The 20,063-nt window shown below is 37.8% G+C and overlaps 1 long non-coding RNA gene across 1 annotated transcript in view; it reads left to right on the forward strand.

Moving 5' to 3' along the window:
• Nucleotides 1-20,063, forward strand: part of LOC309629817 — a 613,218-nt gene that overhangs the window by 237,716 nt on the left and 355,439 nt on the right. The gene's annotated exons all lie outside the window — the stretch shown is intronic.

The following is a 20,063-nucleotide window of genomic DNA, read 5'->3' on the forward strand; positions in this document are numbered from 1 at the left end:
AGAATTGATATAAAATCAGACAGAAAATGTCAAATCTGCTACCCTTCTTCCATAGAGCTCCCTGTCAGAATAGCTTTTCCTTTCCTCTTCAACTAATTGACGAAAGATGAAGGACATGTTTCCCCATATCTGGTATACATACTTAAGGGTTTTGTTTTTTTTCTTCAAATTTTTACCAAGGGACAATGAAGACTATGGTATAGCATATGTGAATATCAAACCTCTCAGGACAAAAAGCAAAGGTAGATGAATCAGCAGAATATTCCCACCACCCTACTCTCATGAGATTCTCTCCAGCTCCCAATGGGTATTCCTTCCCTTCCTGTAGATATGAGTAGTTGAAACGGTGTGGTAAGAGGGAAATGGAATTGCCATGGAATAATACGGTAATGGGATATTTCTAATGTGTTTGTGAAAGCCTCTCTCTCTGTCAGACTTCGCCCTGTGACAACATGACCCAAGGAATAAAATCTGTCCAATTAGATATTCTAAAGACTTGAAGCCAAATGCTACCTGTCTTAACTACCCCAAGAGCTTACAGGCCATGGAGCTATGGATTCTGGAACATTTTGTCATAAAACCTTTCTTAAAATAGAAGTTCAACATGTCAAGCAGGTAAACTTGGAGTTGCTCCTGTTGAAGTTGTGTTGAGCAATGGAACCTCACTTACTCTTCTGTCTGCCCCCGCCCCATCACATGTCCTTTGTCCTCCACTACATGGAGGTCCCTCCAGGTGCTAGTTTCATCTTGGAAAGCCTGATCTTAAACCCACTAGCCTATGAGGTAAAGCCTATAACGCTTTAATATGGCTACTAAAAACTTCCAAAGGCCCATTCCTAATTTTTTATTCTGATCTCTTACTTTGCACCACCCTCCCAGCCACCAATTTACCCCTGCCACTACTGCTTCCCCCAAGCCCCCACTCCACACACTCTCTACACAAGCCTACTGGTTATACGCCAGGTTACTTCAAGAGAATGGTCGTTGCTCATGGGATTCCTTCTGCAGTCCTCACTCTCTCCTATCTCCATCTACCCATCACATCTCATCTCACCAGGCTCAGCTAGGGGATCACCATGCATAGGAAGCATTTCCTGGCCCCTCAGCTAGAAATGACCACTTCCTACTACCTTTCCAACTGCACGCTATATATACTCCCAACGCAGTGTCTATAAAATTGTATTATGTTTATTATTGAAACTCAGCAGGACCCTGTGGTGCCTTCCCAGGGACAGACACTACCACTCCCATGTCCCCTGCCTCTTGTTTGTAGAAAAGCTTTAGCCTCCTTGGCCTTCCTGGAGTTCCAAAGAGCAAATTAAATCAGAGAAGTGAGAAAATACAGAAACAAAGGAAAACAGTGAAGCAAGACAAAATAATAATAGTTTAGCCGTAAAACAAAGTCAAGGACCTTTATTTCCTCCTCAAGGCTATAGATAATATGCTGAGTCATATCCTTGAGTTGTTTTGCAGATACTAAAATCCCCATCAGGTGGAAGAATTTAACTGCATGTTAACAACCAGCATGTAGACCCCAGACCAGTTGGAACCAGAAGGTTGATGACTGAGATTCCTGAAACACCACCCTGTTACCTCACCAACAACCAATCAGAGAATTGTGCATCAGCTGATCACACACCCTGTGACCCTTTCTCTCACTTTAAAAACCCTTCCCTGAAAACCATCAGAAGTCTTTTGAGCATTAGCTGCCCATAACCCTTGCTTGAAGCCTTGCAATAAATGTTGTACTTTCCTTCACCACAACCTGGTATCAGTAGATTGGCTTTGCTGTGTGCTGGGCAAGGGGACCCAAATTCAGTTCTGTAACTTTATTAATTAATTTCTTTTAAATATGGTGAATTTTTAAAATACAGAAAAGTACAAAGAAGAAAGTAACAAGAATCTATATTCCCTTCATCTATAATTTATCAAGGTAAAATTTTTGATTTATTGCTTTTAATCTTTTTTTGTCTTTTTTAAAAAATAAAATCCCTTTTGTTTAAAAGTGTATTCTGCTCACAGTATATAATTCAAATAGTGCTCAAAATCAGGAAGATTAAAGATTAAGAAAACTCAAAACTTTATCACTCAGAAGTAAACTTTATTATTATTTTGTAATTATTGTTCAAGTCATTCAATAAAACATATATACAGATAGAATATGAAAGCCAGGTTAGCTGACATTAAAAGGAACCATATTATAGATATTAATTTTGTGATTTTAACAAGAGAAAAAGAAACGATAAAACATCCGAAGGAACTATCAATACTTAACCAAGGAAATCATTCCTCAGGATAACAGATATTACTGTTTAAAAGACTTACAAGTTTACCAAGTAAGTTTACAAAAAGCATTAAGACATTGGATTCAGATTTTTTCCCCCCAAAACAATTAAGTTTCAGACAGTATTAATTAACTTCTTGCTAAGGAACATAAAGACTTTAATACTTTTATAGTTCTATGTTTTCTCTCTACCTTTCTATTTTTTAGTTATATTGTTAATTATATATTGTTCAGGTTTTAATATTTACTTTGTTTTTTCCAAAAAACTTTTTTATTTTGATATAGATTCAAACCTACAGAAAAGTAGCAAAAGCAGTGCAAGGTATTCCAGTTTACCTTATGCCTAGATTCCTCAAATATTATGTTTTACCACAATTGCTTTACCTGAGAAGCTTAAGAGAAAGTTGCAGACATAAACTTTACCTATAAGTTCTTCAGTGTGCATTTCTTAAAAGCAGGGGCATTCTCTTATATAACACAGTGCAATTATCAAAATCAGGAAATTAGGGAGAGACCTTCAAAATGGCGGAGGAGTAAGACATGGAGGTCACCTTCCTCCCCACAAATACATCAGAAATACATCTACACGTGGAAAAACTCCTACAGAACACCTACTGAACGCTGGCAGAAGACCTCAGACTTCCCAAAAGGCAAGAAACTCCCCACGTACCTGGGTAGGGCAAAGGAAAAAAGAAAAAAACAGAGACAAAAGAATAGGGACAGGGCCTGCACCTCTGGGAGGGAGCTGTGAAGGAGGAAAGGTTTCCACATACTAGGAAGTCCCTTCAATGGCGGAGACAGGGGGTTGTGGGGGGGGGGAAGCTTCGGAGCCACGGAGGAGAGCACAGCCACAGGGGTGCAGAGGGCAAAGCAGAGAGATTCCCGCACAGAGGATCGGTGCTGACCAGCACTCACCAGCCCGAGAGGCTTGTCTGCTCACCCGCTGGGGCAGTTGGGGGCTGGGAGCTGAGGCTCGGACTTTGGAGGTCAGATCCCAGGGAGAGGACTGGGGTTGGCTGCATGAACACAGCCTGAAGGGGGCTAGTGCACCACAGCTAGCCGGGAGGGAGTCCAGGAAAAGGTCTGGAGCTGCCTAAGAGGTAAGAGACCATTGTCTCAGGGTGCAAGAGGATAGGGGATTAAGAGAACCACCTAAAACGGGCTCCAGAGACAGCGCGACTATCAGCGCAGACACCAGAGCCAGCATGACACGCTAAGGCTGCTGCTGCAGCCACCAAGAAGCCTGTGTGCAAGCACAGGTCACTATCCACACCTCCCCTCCCAGGAGCCTGTGCAGCCCGCCACTGCCAGGGTCCCGTGATCCAGGGACAACGTCCCTGGGAGAACGCATGGCGCACCTCAGGCTGGTGCAAAGTCATGCTGGCCTCTGCCACCACAGGCTCGCCCTGCATCCGTACCCCTCCCTCCCCCCGGCCTGATTGAGCCAGAGGCCCCGAAATCAGCTGCTACTTTAACCCCGTCCTGTCTAAGCGGGAAGAGACGCCCTCCAGCGATCTATACACAGAGGCGGGGCCAAGTCCAAAGCTGAACCCCAGCTTGCGAACAAAGAAGAGAAAGGGAAATCTCTCCCAGCAGCCTCAGGAGCAGCAGATTAAATCTCCACAATCAATTTGGTGTACCCTGAATCTGTGGAATACCTGAATAGACAATGAATGATCTCAAATTGAGGAGGTGGACTTTGGGAGCAACTGTAGACTTGGGGTTTGCTGTATGCAACTGACTGGTTTCTGGTTTTATGTTTATCTTAGTTTAGTATTTAGAGTTTATTATCATTAGTAGATTTATTTATTGATTTGGTTGCTCTCTTCCTTTCTTTTTATATATATAAATATATATATATTTTCCTTTTTCCTTTTTGTGAGTGTGTATGTGTATGCTTCTTAGTGTGTTTTGTCTGTATAGGTTTGCTTTTACCATTTGTCCTAGGGTACTGCTGGTCAGTTTTTTTTTTTTCTTAGTATAGCTTTTAGCACTTGCTATAATTGGTGGGGTTTTTCTTGGTTTGGTTGCTCTCTTCTTTCTTTCTTTTATTTTTTTTCTTTTAATTACTTTTTTTTTAAATTTTTAATAATTTATTGTTATTTTTTACTTTAATAACTTTATTTTATTTTACTTTATTTATTTATTTATTTATTTCTCCCTTTTCTTCTGAGCTGTGTGGCTGACGGGGTCTTGGTGCTCCTGCCGGGTGTCAGGCCTGTGCCTCTGAGGTGGGAGAGCCGAGTTGAGAACATTGGTCCACCAGAGACTTCCTGGTTCCACAAAATAGCAAACGGTGAAAGCTCTCCCAGAGATATCCATCTTAACACTAAGACCCACCTCCACTCAATGACCAGCAAGCTACAGTGCTGGATGCCCTATGCCAACGACTAGCAACACTGAAACACAACCCCATGCATCAGCAGAAAGGCTGCCTAAAATCATAATAAGGTCACAGACACCCCAAAACACACCACCGGACGTGGTGCACCCACCAGAAAGACAAGATCCAGCCTCATCCACCATAACACAGGCACCAGTCCACTCCACCAGGAAGCCTACACAACTCACTTCACCAACCTTAGCCACTGGGGGCACACACCACAAACAACGGGAACTACGAACCTGCAGCCTGCGAAAAGGAGAGCCCTAACACAGTAAGTAAAACAAAATGAGAACACAGAGAAAGACACAGCAGATGAAGGAGCAAGGCAAAAAACCACTAGACCAAACAAATGAAGAGGAAATAGGCAGTCTACCTGAAAAACAATTCAGAGTAAGGATAGTAAAGATGAACCAAAATCTTGAAAATAGAATGGAGAAAATACAAGAAACATTTAACAAGGACCTGGAAGAACTAAAGAGCAAACAAACAATGATGACTAGCACAATAAATGAAATTAAAAATTCTCTAGAAGGAATCAATAGCAGAATAACTGAGGCAGAAGAACGGATAAGTGACCTGGAAGATAAAATAGTGGAAATACCTACCACAGAGCAGAATAAAGAAAGAATGAAAAGAATTGAGGACAGTCTCAGAGACCCCTGGGACAACATTAAACGCACCAACATTCGAATTATAGGGGTCCCAGAAGAATAAGAGAAAAAGAAAGGGACTGAGAAAATATTTGAAGAGATTATAGTTGAAAACATCACTAATATGGGAAAGGAAATAGTCAATCAAATCCAGGAAGCACAGAGAGTCCCATACAGGATAAATCCAAGGACGAACACGTCAAGACACATATTAATCAAACTATCAAAAATTAAATACAAAGAAAAAATAGTAAAAGCAGCAAGGGAAAAACAACCAATAACATACAAGGGAACCCCCGTAAGGTTAATGGCTGATCTTTCAGCAGAAGCTCTGCAAGCCAGAAGGGAGTGACAGGACATATTTAAAGTGATGAAAGGGAAAAACCTAAAACCAAGATTACTCTACCCAGCAAGGATCTCATTCAGATTTGATGGAGAAATTGAAACCTTTACAGATAAGCAAAAGCTAAGAGAATTCAGCACAACCAAACCAGCTTTACAACAAATGCTAAAGGAACTTCTCTAGGCAGGAAACACAAGAGAAGGAAAAGATCTGCAATAACAAACCCAAAATAATTAAGAAACTGGTAACAGGAACATACATATCGATAACTACCTTAAATGTAAATGGATTAAATGCTCCAACCAAAAGACATAGACTGGCTGAATGGATACAAAAACAAGACCCATACATATGCTGTCTACAAGAAAACCACTTCAGACCTATGGACACATACAGACTGAAAGTGAGGGAATGGAAAAAGATATTCCATGCAAATGGAAATCAAAAGGACGCTGGAGTGGCAATTCTCATATCAAACAAACTAGACTTCAAAATAAAGACTATTACAGACACAAAGAAGGACACTACATAATGATAAAGGGATCAATCCAAGAAGAAGATATAACAATTGTAAATATTTATGCACCTGATATAGGAGCACCTAAATACATAAGGCAAATGCTAACAGCCATAAAAGGGGAAATCAACAGTAACACAATCATAGTACAGGGCTTTAATACCCCACTTTCACCAACGGACAGATCATGCAAGATGAAAATAAATAAGGAAACACAAGCTTTAAATGACACATTTAACAAGATGGACTTAATTGATATTTATAGGACATTCCATCTAAAAACAACAGAATACACTTTCTTCTCAAGTGTTCATGGAACATTTTCCAGGAAAGATCATATCTTGGGTCAAAAATCAAGCCTTGGTAAATTTTTAAAAATTGAAATCATATCAAGTATCTTTTCCAACCACAACGTTGTGAGACTAGATATCAATTAGAGGAAAAAAATCTGTAAAAAATACAAAAACGTGGAAGCTAAACAATACACTACTAAATAACCAAAAGATCACTGGAGAAATCAAAGAGGAAATCAAAAAATACCTAGAAACAAATGACAATGAAAACACGACCCAAAACCAATGGGATGCAGCAAAAGCAGTCCTAATAGGGAAGTTTATAGCAACACAATCCTACCTCAAGAAACAAGAAACATCTCAGATAAACAACTTAAGCTTACACCTAAAGCAATTAGTGAAAGAAGAACAAAAATTCCCGAAGTTAGTAGAAGGAAAGAAATTATAAAGATCAGATCAGAAATAAATGAAAAGGAAAGGAAGGAAACAGTAGCAAAGATCAAAAAAACTAAAAGCTGGTTCTTTGGGGAAGGTAAACAAAATTGATAAACCATTAGCCAGACTCCTCACGAAAAAAAAGGAGACGACTCAGATCAATAGAATTAGAAACGAAAAAGCAGAAGTAACAACTGACACTGCAGGAATACAAAGGATCATGAGAGATTACCAGAAGCAACTATATGCAAATAAATGGACAACCTGGAAGAAATGGACAAATTCTTAGAAAAGCACAACCTTCTGAGACTGAACCAGGAAGAAGTAGAAAAAGACCAATCACAAGTACTGAAATTGAGACTGTGATTAAAAATCTTCCAACAAACAAAAGCCCAGGACCAGATGGTTTCACAGGTGAATTCTATGAAACATTTAGAGAAGAGCTAACACCTATCCTTCTCATACTCTTCCAAAATATAGCAAAGGGAGGAACACTCTCAAACTCATTCTATGAGGCCACCAGCACCCTGATACCAAAGCCAGACAAAGATGTCACAAAGAAAGAAAACTACAGGCCAATATCACTGATGAACATAGATGCAAAAATCCTCAACAAAATACTAGCAAACAGAATCCAACAGCACATTAAAAGGATCATACACCATGATCAAGTGGGGTTTATCCCAGGAATGCAAGGATTCTTCAATATATTCAAATCAATCAATGTGGTAAACCATATTAACAAATTGAAGGAGAAAAGCCATATGATCATCTCAATAGATGCAGAAAAGCTTTTGACAAAATTCATCACCCATTTATAATAAAAACACTCCAGAAAGTAAGCACAGAGGGAACTTACCCCAACATAATAAAGGCAATTTATGACAAAACCACAGCCAACATCATTCTCAATGGTGAAAAATTGAAACCATTTCCACTAAGATCAGGAACAAGACAAGGTTGCCCACTCTCACCACTATTATTCAACATAGTGTTGGAAGTTTTATCCATAGCAATCAGAGAAGAAAAAGAAATAAAAGGAATACAAATCGGAAAAGAAGTAAAGCTGTCACTGTTTGCAGATGACATGATACTATACATAGAGAATCCTTAAAATGCCACCAGAAAACTACTAGAGCTAATCAATGAATTTGGTAATGTAGCAGGATACAAAATTAATGTACAGAAATCTCTTGCATTCCTATACACTAATGATGAAACATCTGAAAGAGAAATTAAGGAAACACTCCCATTTACCATTGCAACAAAAAGAATAAAATACCTAGAAATAAACCTACCTAAGGAGATAAAAGACCTGTATGCAGAAAACTATAAGACACTGATGAAAGAAATTAAGATGATACAAACAGATGGAGAGATATACCATGTTCTTGGATTGGAAGAATCAACATTGTGAAAATGACTATACTACCCAAAGCAACCTACAGATTCAATGCAATCCCTATCAAACTACCAATGGCATTTTTCACAGAACTAGAACAAAAAATGTCACAATTTGTATGGAAACACAAAAGACCCCGAATAGCCAAAGCAATCTTGAGAAAGAAAAACGGAGCTGGAGGAATCAGGCTCCCTGACCTCAGACTATACTACAAAGCTACAGTAATCAAGAGAGTATGGTACTGGCACAAAAACAGAAATATAGATCAATGGAACAGGATAAAAAGCCCAGAGATAAACCCACGCACCTATGGTCAACTAATCTATGACAAAGGAGGCAAGAATATGTAATGGAGAAAAGACAGTCTCTTCAATAAGTGGTGCTGGGAAAACTGGGCAGCTACATGTAAAAGAATGAAATTAGGACACTTCTTAGCACCATTCACAAAAATAAACTCAAAATGGATTAAAGACGTAAATGTAAGGGCAGACACTATAAAACTCTTAGAGGAAAACATAGGCAAAACAGTCCATGACATAAATCACAGCAAGATCCTTTTTGACTCACCTGCTAGAGAAATGGAAATAAAACCAAAAATAAACAAATGGGACCTAATGAAACTTAAAAGCTTTTGCACAGCAAAGGAAACCATAAACAAGATGAAAAGACAACCCTCAGGATGGCAGAAAATATTTTCAAATGAAGCAACTGACAAAGGATTAATCTCCAAAATTTACAAGCAGCTCATGCAGCTCAATATCAAAAAAAACAAACAACCCAATCTAAAAATGGGCAGAAGACCTAACTAGACATTTCTCCAAAGAAGATATACAGATTGCCAACAAACACATGAAAGGATGCTCAATATCACTAATCATTAGAGAAATGCACATCAAAACTACAATGAGGTATCACCTCCCACTGGTCAGAATGGCCATCATCAAAAAATCTACAAACAATAAATGCTGGAGAGGGTGTGGAGAAAAGTGTACCCTCTTGCACTCTTGGTGGTAATGTAAATTGATACAGCCACTATGGAGAGCAGTACAGAGGTTCCTTAAAAAACTAAAAATAGAACTACCATATGACCCAGCAATCCCACTACTGGGCCTATACACTGAGAAAACCATAATTCAAAGAGAGTCATGTACCACAATGTTCACTGCAGCTCTATTTTCAATAGCCAGGACATGGAAGCAACCTAAATGTCCATTGACAAATGAATGGATAAAGAAGACGTGGCATAAATATACAATGGAATATTACTCAGCCATAAAAAGAAACAAAATTGAGTTATTCGTAGCGAGGTGGATGGACCTAGAGTCTGTCATACAGAGTGAAGTAAGTCAGAAAGAGGAAAACAAATAGCATATGCTAACACATATATATGGAATCTAAAAAAAAAAAAAAAAGGTTCTGATGAACCTGGGGGCAGGACAAGAATAAAGACATAGAGAATGGACTTGAGGACACGGGGAGGGGGAAGGGTAAGATGGGACGAAGTGAGAGAGGGACATGGACATATAGACACTACCAAATGTAAAATAGATAGCTAGTGGCAAGCAGCCACATAGCACAGGGAGATCAGCTTGGTGCTTTGTGACCACCCAGAGGGGTGGGATAGGGAGGGTGGGAGGGAGACTCAAGAGGGAGGAGATATGGGGATATATGTATATGTATAGCTGATTCACTTTGTTATAAAGCAGAAACTGCACACCACTGTAAAGCAATTATACTCCAATAAAGATGTTTAAATTACCATGGAATTTAAATTACCAGGAAATTACCATGGATGTAATAGTATTATCTAAACTCCAGACTACATTCAGATGTCACCAATTGTGCCACTACTGTTCCTTTTATGATGTACAATCAATCCAGGATTATTCACTACATTTAGTTGTTATGTCATTTACTCTATTTTAATCTTTAACAGATCCTCAGTCTTTGTCTTTCATGATCATAACGTTTTTATGCTCACAGGTTATTTATTTTGTAAGCTGTCCTGCAGTAGTTTTGTATGTTAATGGGTATATGCAATACTGTCCAAAGCTTCACCTTCCTGGTTTCTTTCTTTTGATTCAGGAATGCTGGATTTGCCTGAGTTCTCTCATCTGTGAGATGACACTTTGGCTGTGTTTGGTTTGGGGGGGGTTATATTTTCTTTCCCTTTGACCAGTGGTTCTCAGTCAGTCCTGGCTGCAAATTGCTATCACCTAAGGAGATTTCATGGCCAGGGACTTCTCATCCATCCACAGTTTTGTAGCCTGACAAGAGGGGGAACAGAGCTCATCTGATATAAATTTGTACTCTTCGTTGGAATACCTGGGCTGCTTCTTCTCTAAGAGCCTATTACATTCACTATACTACAGCCCCCTCCATCTACTCTTATCAGAGAGAACCCCATTCTTTGGATTATCCCTCCAATTGGGTGTCCAGCCGTAGAACTTTATTTTCTTGAGAAATATCCAACCTAGCCAAGTCTCTCACTTATACTTGTTCCTTCCCAACTGCTGTTTTTATTATTCTCCAGTAAGAAGAATAAAAAGATATGAGCACTTATTTGCTTCTCCCCAACTTTGGGGATACTGGTAAGAATCCATAGTTCAGTACTTTGTTATTATCTATACTATTCAGGACTTCAGTAAGTCTCTCTGTCCCACTCTAGAGTCTTATCTCTCTCCATGGGTGCCAATTTTTGGAATTATTGCATTAGTTTATGTTCTTTCTTTATTTGGTTGCTTTTCATTATTTATTCATATGTCTGTTTTTCTCTAATGGACTATAAGCCCCAGAAAGTCAGGTATTTGTTTTCGTCGACTTAGGGCATGGAAAAGTGTCTGACACGTGACAAGCACTCAATAAATGTTTTTGATTACATTTTAAAAAATATAATGAGAAAACATATGGGGGAACACCAAAATGTTACTCATTTAATCAAAACTTGAAGTCTTCATTCAAGGTGTCTATTATGTGTTTGAACATCAAGTATACAGTACATAATTGTATGCATTATGCAATTATTCCTGACCTCATCTCAACATTTGATGAATATCAGTAAAATCTTACTCATTCCCAACCTCTCTCCCAACTGTTCATTTTTCAGGCCAAAGTATAGAAAGTAGGACTCAAAGGCTCACTAATTTACCAAGCATCATTTTTCTCCCATTTTCTTGGTAATTATAGGCACATCTTTTTGTTCTTCCCAGAAAGATCCCTTAGAATTCACAGCACCATCACCACCTCCCAAAACAAATCAAAACACTTTCAATACCTGAGGATTATGTAAAAACAGCCAAGCCCTTTATTTTTGTAAAAATTTCTTTTCTGACAAGGTAAAAAACAGGTATGCTACTCCAATTCTTTACCACAGCATCCCTTTGTACAGCATTACTCATTGTCATAGGATGTTCCACAGTGAATAAACAAAACTACTAGTTCTTTTCCAGTGTAAGTTTATGGCAAAAAAAAAAAAAGCATTGGTCTTAAGGTTTCATTAATGGACATGTAGACAGTGTGAACCTAGAGACACACTAATCCTGACATGAGCAGCTCCCAATGCCTTGGCCTTCCTTGACCGTCTCCCCAAGTCTGCAATCATCCCATGGCTTCCTACCATTTGGTCATTTTGGAGATATATTAGTTGAATTGTTCTTTTTTGTTTGTGAATTTAATTTTCATCCAGCTTTGAAACTCTGTTATACTTTCTCTCTTTGGCAGCTTTTAGAGATGTTACTTTCTTACATGCATTTAAAATCTTTTAAGAAGGGAGTCTTGTTAAAATTAAACATGAGGTCTCTAAGAAAGGAGAGATGAATGCCAAAAAATTCAAGATAAATATTTTATACTACTTTAAAATTTAAAAAGGGGTCTATTCATCCAATTCTTGGCTATAGAAAATAGTACCAAGGACAGGACAGTAAAATGGAGGGAGCCTATTAAACCTATTGGTCCATAAAAATTATGCACAAATGGATGGACTGATTTAACTGATTAATTAATTTACATCTCAAGAAAATCTTTTTAATATTGCTTACAATAACACCATCAATAGGTAAAAATGAAGGATTGGAAAGGTTTGGATGGAGTGAAATAAGATATAAAAAATAAGTTAGGATTTGTGCAAAGCTAAATAAAGGCCTGGCAAAGATGTCAACATTCTAAACCCCTGAACCTGTGAATATGTTACTTTATATGTCAGAATGAATTTTGCAGATGAAATTAAACTAAAGACATTGAGATGAAGAGATTATTCTGGATTATCCTGATGTGCCCAATATAATCACAAGGGTCCTTTTAGAGGGAGGCAAGAGGCTCAAAATGAAAGAAGGTACTGTGATTGAAGCAGAGATTGGAGTTTTGGGGCCATAAGTCAAAGAATGCCCATAGCTTCTAGAAGCTGGAAGAAGCAAAGAATGGATTCCCATCCAGAACCTCCAGTAGGAATGAGCTCTGTGGACACCTTGACTGTAGTCCAGTGACTTCTGACCTCCAGAATTGTGAGACAATTAATTTGTGTTGTCGCCACTAAGTCTGTTGTAATCTGCTACAGCAGCAGTAGGAAACTAATGCAGGCTTTTGAATACTTTCTACAAGGACCTATATAATACCAAGAAATAAGCTGCAAAGCTATGTGATAAAGTCAAAAGTGAAATGCTTTCTTTGTTGCTTTCTTAAAATATGTGATGAAACTATTGCTTATCATTATACTGTAAAGTTTCAGTGGTATCCAACTTTTAGAATTGTTTCATATTTCTGTTTATAGTTCTGTGTGTTAATACACGAGTGTGAAACTCTCCATAGCCCTCTGCAACGTAAATTAATTTTGTTGTTTTTTTTTCAATAAAGCCTCTCATGTAATTACATCTTATTGACTTTATAAAATAAAGTTCCCTGATTGTGAAAACAGAGATGTTATTTGAAATGTTAGTCTCTATGATCAAGATATTTGCTACATCAAGGAAAAGATACCAATTCCCAGAGAGTTTTCACACCTGAAAATTAAACCAATTTGTTTTGCAAATCTGTCTTATTCAAATTACAAAATCGATCACTAAATATAGGCCTCTTAACAAAAGATTTTCCAAAAGGATTAAAGATTCCTTACAGAGGTCAGTTCCTCAAATGTCCCTCAATACAAATACATACGCCTAATAGTCTATAGTGAGACTGGTTATTTAACAAATGCCACACTATAGAATATATCTTGAAACAGTTGCCTGATATGGGAGAATGCACTGGACAATATCATATTATAACAGTATTCTTTCTTTCTTAAAAGAGTGTATAGATTTTATGTTTCTAGTGTTTCTTCACTAAACATTCATGCATTCATGGTTAAGTATATGTGTGTGCATTCATGGTTTGCATGAATGGTTAAGTATATGGGGTCTGGGGCCAGACCATCAAGATTAAATCCCAGCTCTGCCACTTGTGACCTGAATTATTTAATCTCTCTGCTTCCTCAGGAACATGGGGAAAATGATAAGACCAACTTCATCTGATTGTTTTGAAGGTTAAATAAGTTAAAGCATGTAAAATACTTATTGATAGAATGAGGCCTTGTACAAGCCAAGCCTTCAGTTAGCAATTATCATTAAAGTCAGAAATACAAAATAACTATCCATCAATCTCATATATACATACATAGCTACCATTATGTAGTCAGCAAATATTTATTAGGGTCTACTGTATCCTAGGCAGTAAAATATCAGCATCATTTTTTTTATAAAATGAATCTCCCCCTCAAGCCTAGTTCCCAGAGCTAAATATATTTTGAACATATGCAACATTATCAGTCATCAAAGCTTAACAGGAAGAGCTTCAGGAGAAGGGCTAAGATAGGCTGAGAAGAAGGACATCATGTTCCAAGAAAGCAGGGTTCATCCTAAACCTGACTGTGGGTTCACAAGCCTTAGAACTACAAAATCTTTTTCAGAGAATATGAGAGGGAAATTTTTAAAAGAGAGAGAGAGAGATGGTAAAAATCTTGATAAAAGAAATTAAGCAGGATATAGAATAAGATAATCATAAGTTCATATATTTAATATTCAGTATAGGGATAGTTGATGATTGAACAGAACTTTTGGCAGAACTTGTAACAGTTCTCTGAGGGGGGCAATTTTAGCAGTCGAAGGGAAGACATTTCTTTCTTTTTATTTTTTTTTTACATAATTTTTTTTTCTTTTAACAGTCAAAGAAAAGTTAGCCCCAAAGTCAACTTTTCAATTACATTCACCTGCAGAGGATACAGCATGTTCAACAAGAACATCACATTCAAAGGCAACCATTTGCTTAATATAATCAACCTCCCAGAAAAGACCTTGACCATTGTAGTGAGTATTCATTTGTAACTGAGTTGCAAGAAAAAGTCTGGGTTGAAAGAAAACTTATAATTGTTCATTTCTTTATAGCAACCTAAATTTGATTGTATCACCCAAGCTGGGTTATAGTATCAGTCATTTGAGACATTTATCCCCCCATCTTGGTTGGTCATGCTGGGGTTCCAGGGTCTTAAACTCAGAACCCTCCATACTTCACTCCATACTGTTTGCTGTTAAATGCCCATAGTCCAAGCCAGACCAGTGCATTGATGTCCTCTGGCTCTGCTGCTTCCTTGCCATGCTTGGGGTACAGAAACTTCTGCGAACCCTTGGTCCTGGCAACCTGTTTAGATGCAGCCATTCTTTTCTGAAATTTTATACTTTCCTTCCTATTGCAATCATGTGGAGAAAAGTGAAAGAATCAGAAAACGACTTTGGCAGAGACTTTTGTCTCCTAATACAAACTGTCTCCTCTTCCCTTCAGTGCTAGAATGCTCTCAGCTTATAGTTAACTAATTGCTAAGGAAACATCAGCAGGCTACATTTTAAGATGCTATTTCTCCTAGGAATATTTGCATTTCAATAAGTTTCTCTTATAGGTTAAATCTTCAAGGCTCAAAGGAATAAATATCTAATGATGGAAATGACAGGTCAAGAGGTGAAGCCTTTGGGGACCCAGTTTAGCCTTGTTAAGTCCTCCAGGCTCTCATGTGTGCATGCTCTTTCAGGGAAATCCTTTCATTCATCTCACATGGGAATGAGGTAAAGGAGACAAATAAGGAAAAATGCAAAGCCAAATACTAGTTACATAAGATGTTCCTTGATATCCTTCCTAAAAGTTATTGCTCAAGCAATTTTACTTCCCTATAAGTAGGGGAAAAGGTGAAACAACTTAGATATAATTTTTATTACTTCATTAACTCTAACTGCAACAGTTTAAATTGTAAACTAAGTCTGAACAATCTGAAAAAGTATTTAAAGTGTAATACAATGCATCTACATATTTCTATCTACATTTATCATCATAACATTAATATAATCAACTAATTCCATTTAATGTGAGTATATTATTTTCCTCTACAGTTATTGGAAGATTAAATTTAACTATGGCCCTTTTACTGAAAAAATTACAGTACCTTGTAAGACTAGGGCCAAAATTAGATATATACTTCTGCTAGAATGTATTACATTTTGAAAAATCACATGTTTATACCATTTAAAATTCCATGTAATAAATGAATTTGTATATCTATAGTATATAATATATATATTCTCTATAAAATGTAAAGGACTATACAAATACACTGTAGTACCTTTATTGCAGTTGAGATTTTTATCATAATCTCACTTTATGAAGTTAATAAAGGCATAAAAATTCACAAAGTAAAATCTTGAAAAAAATTCAACCTTACTGCAAATTTTGGGCTTTACTCTACCAGTACAAGGGCATGAGCCTGTTTACAAAATATAATTTGACCTGCTCATCTACACTGCCATGAACCGACCTCACCAACATTTGAGTCATTCAAATCAGTAATACTCGCTCCTGTGTAATTAGACTTTATTTGTTGTTCTCATTCTCATCCTCATGTTCTACCCCCATAGGACTTCTTTTACTGAGTTATATTTGTAGTGATGTCTTTAGATGCTATTTTTGATCTAAGGCCTTTGCCCTTTCTTTTGATCTATAGTGAAAAGAAGAGGGCATTAATGTTTACCTGGGTTTATCTGCACTTCTGAGTATGGATCTCTTTAGGAGCACATTCATTTAAAGAAAAAACAATCTGCTTCTGTGTCCACCTCTGCACCTAGAACCAAAGTTCTTAGTCAGGCTAAACTCTTACTAGGCTAGGCACACTGACCCATGGGATCCTCCCAGTCAGGAGCATATTATGGTACCCTATCAAACTGGGATTCTTTAAGTGTTCATTTGACATTCACTTAGAGATAAGACAGCACAGTGAGAGAACAGGATGGAGAAGAAAGAGTACCTTCTTAGTACTTAGCCTCTCCTCTATTTCTCTGAAGAATTCAGTTTTGGTGAAAAATTCTCATACTATCATTCAGCAAAATAAAAGCTTCTTGGTTAACCAGATCTGCCTTCCTGAAAGGCAGTTTACTGATTATCTATTGTCATTCAAGCACACCTCTTGGGATCTGACTTTCAGCTACAAAGGGCTCATCACAGTATTTTCATATGTTTGTATTCTCCCTGTACCAGACCAGTTCCAGCAAATAGAGTTTTGTTCATTTCATAAGTTTCCCATCAGAGATGTTTCCATACTTGTAAACCCCTCTGGAAATTGCCCAGGGACATTTCTGATGGTACCTCCTGTGTACAAATATTTGAAAAAAAGAATAAACAGATTCATTAAATTATGATATGATTAAATCATTGACCAAATAGAAAATTTACATAATAAAGCCAGAAAAAAGTTGTAAAATATAGTTTACAATAATTATTCACATTCAAGGCTGTACATCAATACATATAACAATGTGGCCCCGAACATAAATTCAATCCAAATAATTCATATATTAGATTTTAAATAACACAGACTGAACTAGAGGCCAACAATAGCCAGCAAATAACCTTATATAAGAATAAAAATACAAGAGTGTATATCCTAATATCATTGCATTATTTGTTTTCATAAGTTTTTTTTTTTTTTTAATTTTTGCTTTGCCTGTATGTCACAGTTACAGCTACAGACCAGGTAAAGAATACTATACATGTTCTGACTGCCAACAACCTGAAAGACAGCTAACATACTACTGATTCATCCTATTTTGTGCTGTTAAGGAACAGCTACAGCAGCTCTAAATATTGCAAAAATTTGATTGCAATATTTTGAGATCAATATTTTCAGATCAGTACCTCCTCTGCCTTTTCTATTAATTTCTCTGTGCTGTGTTGTTTGGGGAATATAGCCCCAATCAATCTCATGCCACATACATGTATATGAAGCATACATAGTAATCCAAAAATATCAATTTAACTTACAAAATACATAATTTACTGTTCAGCATCTCTCATTCAGGTCTGTGATTTAGGGGACACAAAATAAACATAAAACTTGGTTATTGCCTTCAATATATAGTCCATCATATGTGCTCTTCCAAAAGTAAGTTATATTGGAGCAATTTATTCTTCAAAAGTAACAGTGGACATGCCTTGAATTCACCCTGTTCTAGAATACATTTACAACTTTTGGGTCTCAGCTATACAAAGGAGAGAGAGAAGATTAGGGGCAATGAAATGGAGTGCATAGATGAAAAAAAGACTGTATAATGGACATTTTTTATTAGTCTCTTTTCAATATATTTACATAAGGCGGAAAAAAAACAAAATAAAACAAAAACAGGCTTATTAGTTTTTTAGAAGCTTGTTTTTGTAGATGCCATGGTGTTCTGTTTGGAATACAACCCCAAACCATCACGTTCCATTATAATTAACTGGGCTGCATGTGACTTTCCTACTGATGGGCTGATTTTGAGATGGAAATTTTGGAGAAATCACATCAAATGCCGGAGTATGCACACACATTTGGTATAAAAGAATTGTAATTAAACTTCAGTCATCCTCTCCTACAGAGAACATTGAATTAGAGTCAAAATTGGTTTCTATTATGTTTAAGTCTGTCAGAGGCACTGGGGGATGATCATTAAGACACTAGAGCAAAGTGAAATCTGTGGGCAAATGTTCTATTTATTATAAAGTGTGGGTGAATTCAAAGTTGTCCCTAGGGTGGATGCTGAGGGCAGCCTCCTGGAGGGATGTGAATGTAGTGTGCCGTGATTCTCACCAACATAACCCTGCCACAAGAGTAGGGACTCCGGATCATTTAGGTCCACAGAGTGCACAGCTCTCTGTAGAAGAGTCTTTGAAGAATCAAGAGAAGAAAAAAAAAAAAAAAAGAGTCTTTGGATTTGAACTTAAGCTTCCGCTGCCTTTCTTCCTTCTTCCCACTTAGATTCAAATTAGGTTATCAAAGTCACCTATATACTTACAAAAGAGCTCCTCCCTTCTTATCCTTTCTGAAGCAGAGTTTCTTGGGGAAAAGGAGTAAAGATACCTCCCTGATACTGGATTCGGAAGAATAAGTCAATCTTACTGTCACTATAATTCACTCTTGTCAAACACCATCATAAAGCAAAAGCATGAGTTTGACTCTTCCCCAGGTCAAACATAACTTCCACTCTGTCCAAGACTCACAATATCTATTGCAGCCTGATATACTCTGTATATAATGATTATACCAGCATAGGGCTACAATCAATCAATCAGTAAGTAACCAAGCAGGTAAGTAAGTAAATAAACAAACAAAAAACCAAACAAACCAGCCTAGGGGTATGTAAGAATTGATATTATCCCCATTATCAATAATAAAATAGGGGCTTCGCTGGTGGCGCAGTGGTTGAGAATCTGCCTGCCAATGCAGGGGACATGGGTTCGAGCCCTGGTCTGGGAAGATCCCACATGCCGTGGAGCAACTGGGCCCGTGAGCCACAACTACTGAGCCTGAGCGTCTGGAGCCTGTGCTCCGCAACAAGAGAGGCCGCGATAGTGAGAGGCCCGCGCACCGCGATGAAGAGTGGCCCCCACTCGCCGCAACTGGAGAAAGCCCTCACACAGAAACGAAGACCCAACAAAGCCAAAAATAAAAATAATAAATAAATAATAAATTAAAAAATTTAAAGAAAAAAAAAATAATAAAATAGGGGCTTCCCTGGTGGCGCAGTGGTTGAGAATCTGCCTGCCAATGCAGGGGACACGGGTTCGAGCCCTGGTCTGGGAAGATCCCACATGCCGCGGAGCAACTAGGCCCGTGAGCCACAGTTACTGAGCCTGTGCGTCTGGAGCCTGTGCTCCGCAGCAAGAGAGGCTGCGATAATGAGAGGTCCGCGCACCACGATGAAGAGTGGCCCCCACTTGCTGCAACTAGAGAAAGCCCTCGCACAGAAACGAAGACCCAACACAGCCATAAATAAATAAATAAATAAATAAATAAATAAACCCAAAGTTTAAAAAAATAATAATAATAATAAAATAGTTGTCTTTGTGTTTAACCCCCTTGCCTCACGAACAAAATCAATGGATCCTGATTCTATCTAATTTAAGTAATTCCTAGATTTTTCTCACATATGCTCCTGAAAAATCTTCTCAATTTCACAGTCACTATTAACTTTTGTTCTTTCATTCAAGAGACAACTTTTAACATATTGCAAAAAAACACTGTGCAATAAGATCATGAATAAGTAATGTTCTTTGTCCTTAAGGAGTATATAATGTAGTAGAGGACAAATACACAGATAATTACAACAGTGTGATCAGGCCTATGAAAGAGATGTGTAGGAAGCAATGGAGCACAGAAGAGGGACACCTAACCCAGACTGGCAAGGATGGAGGTGACAGGAAAGGAGAGGATA

The sequence above is a fragment of the Balaenoptera borealis genome (assembly GCF_965194805.1).
Source record: "Balaenoptera borealis genome assembly, chromosome: 5".
NCBI classification, from domain to species: domain Eukaryota; kingdom Metazoa; phylum Chordata; class Mammalia; order Artiodactyla; family Balaenopteridae; genus Balaenoptera; species Balaenoptera borealis.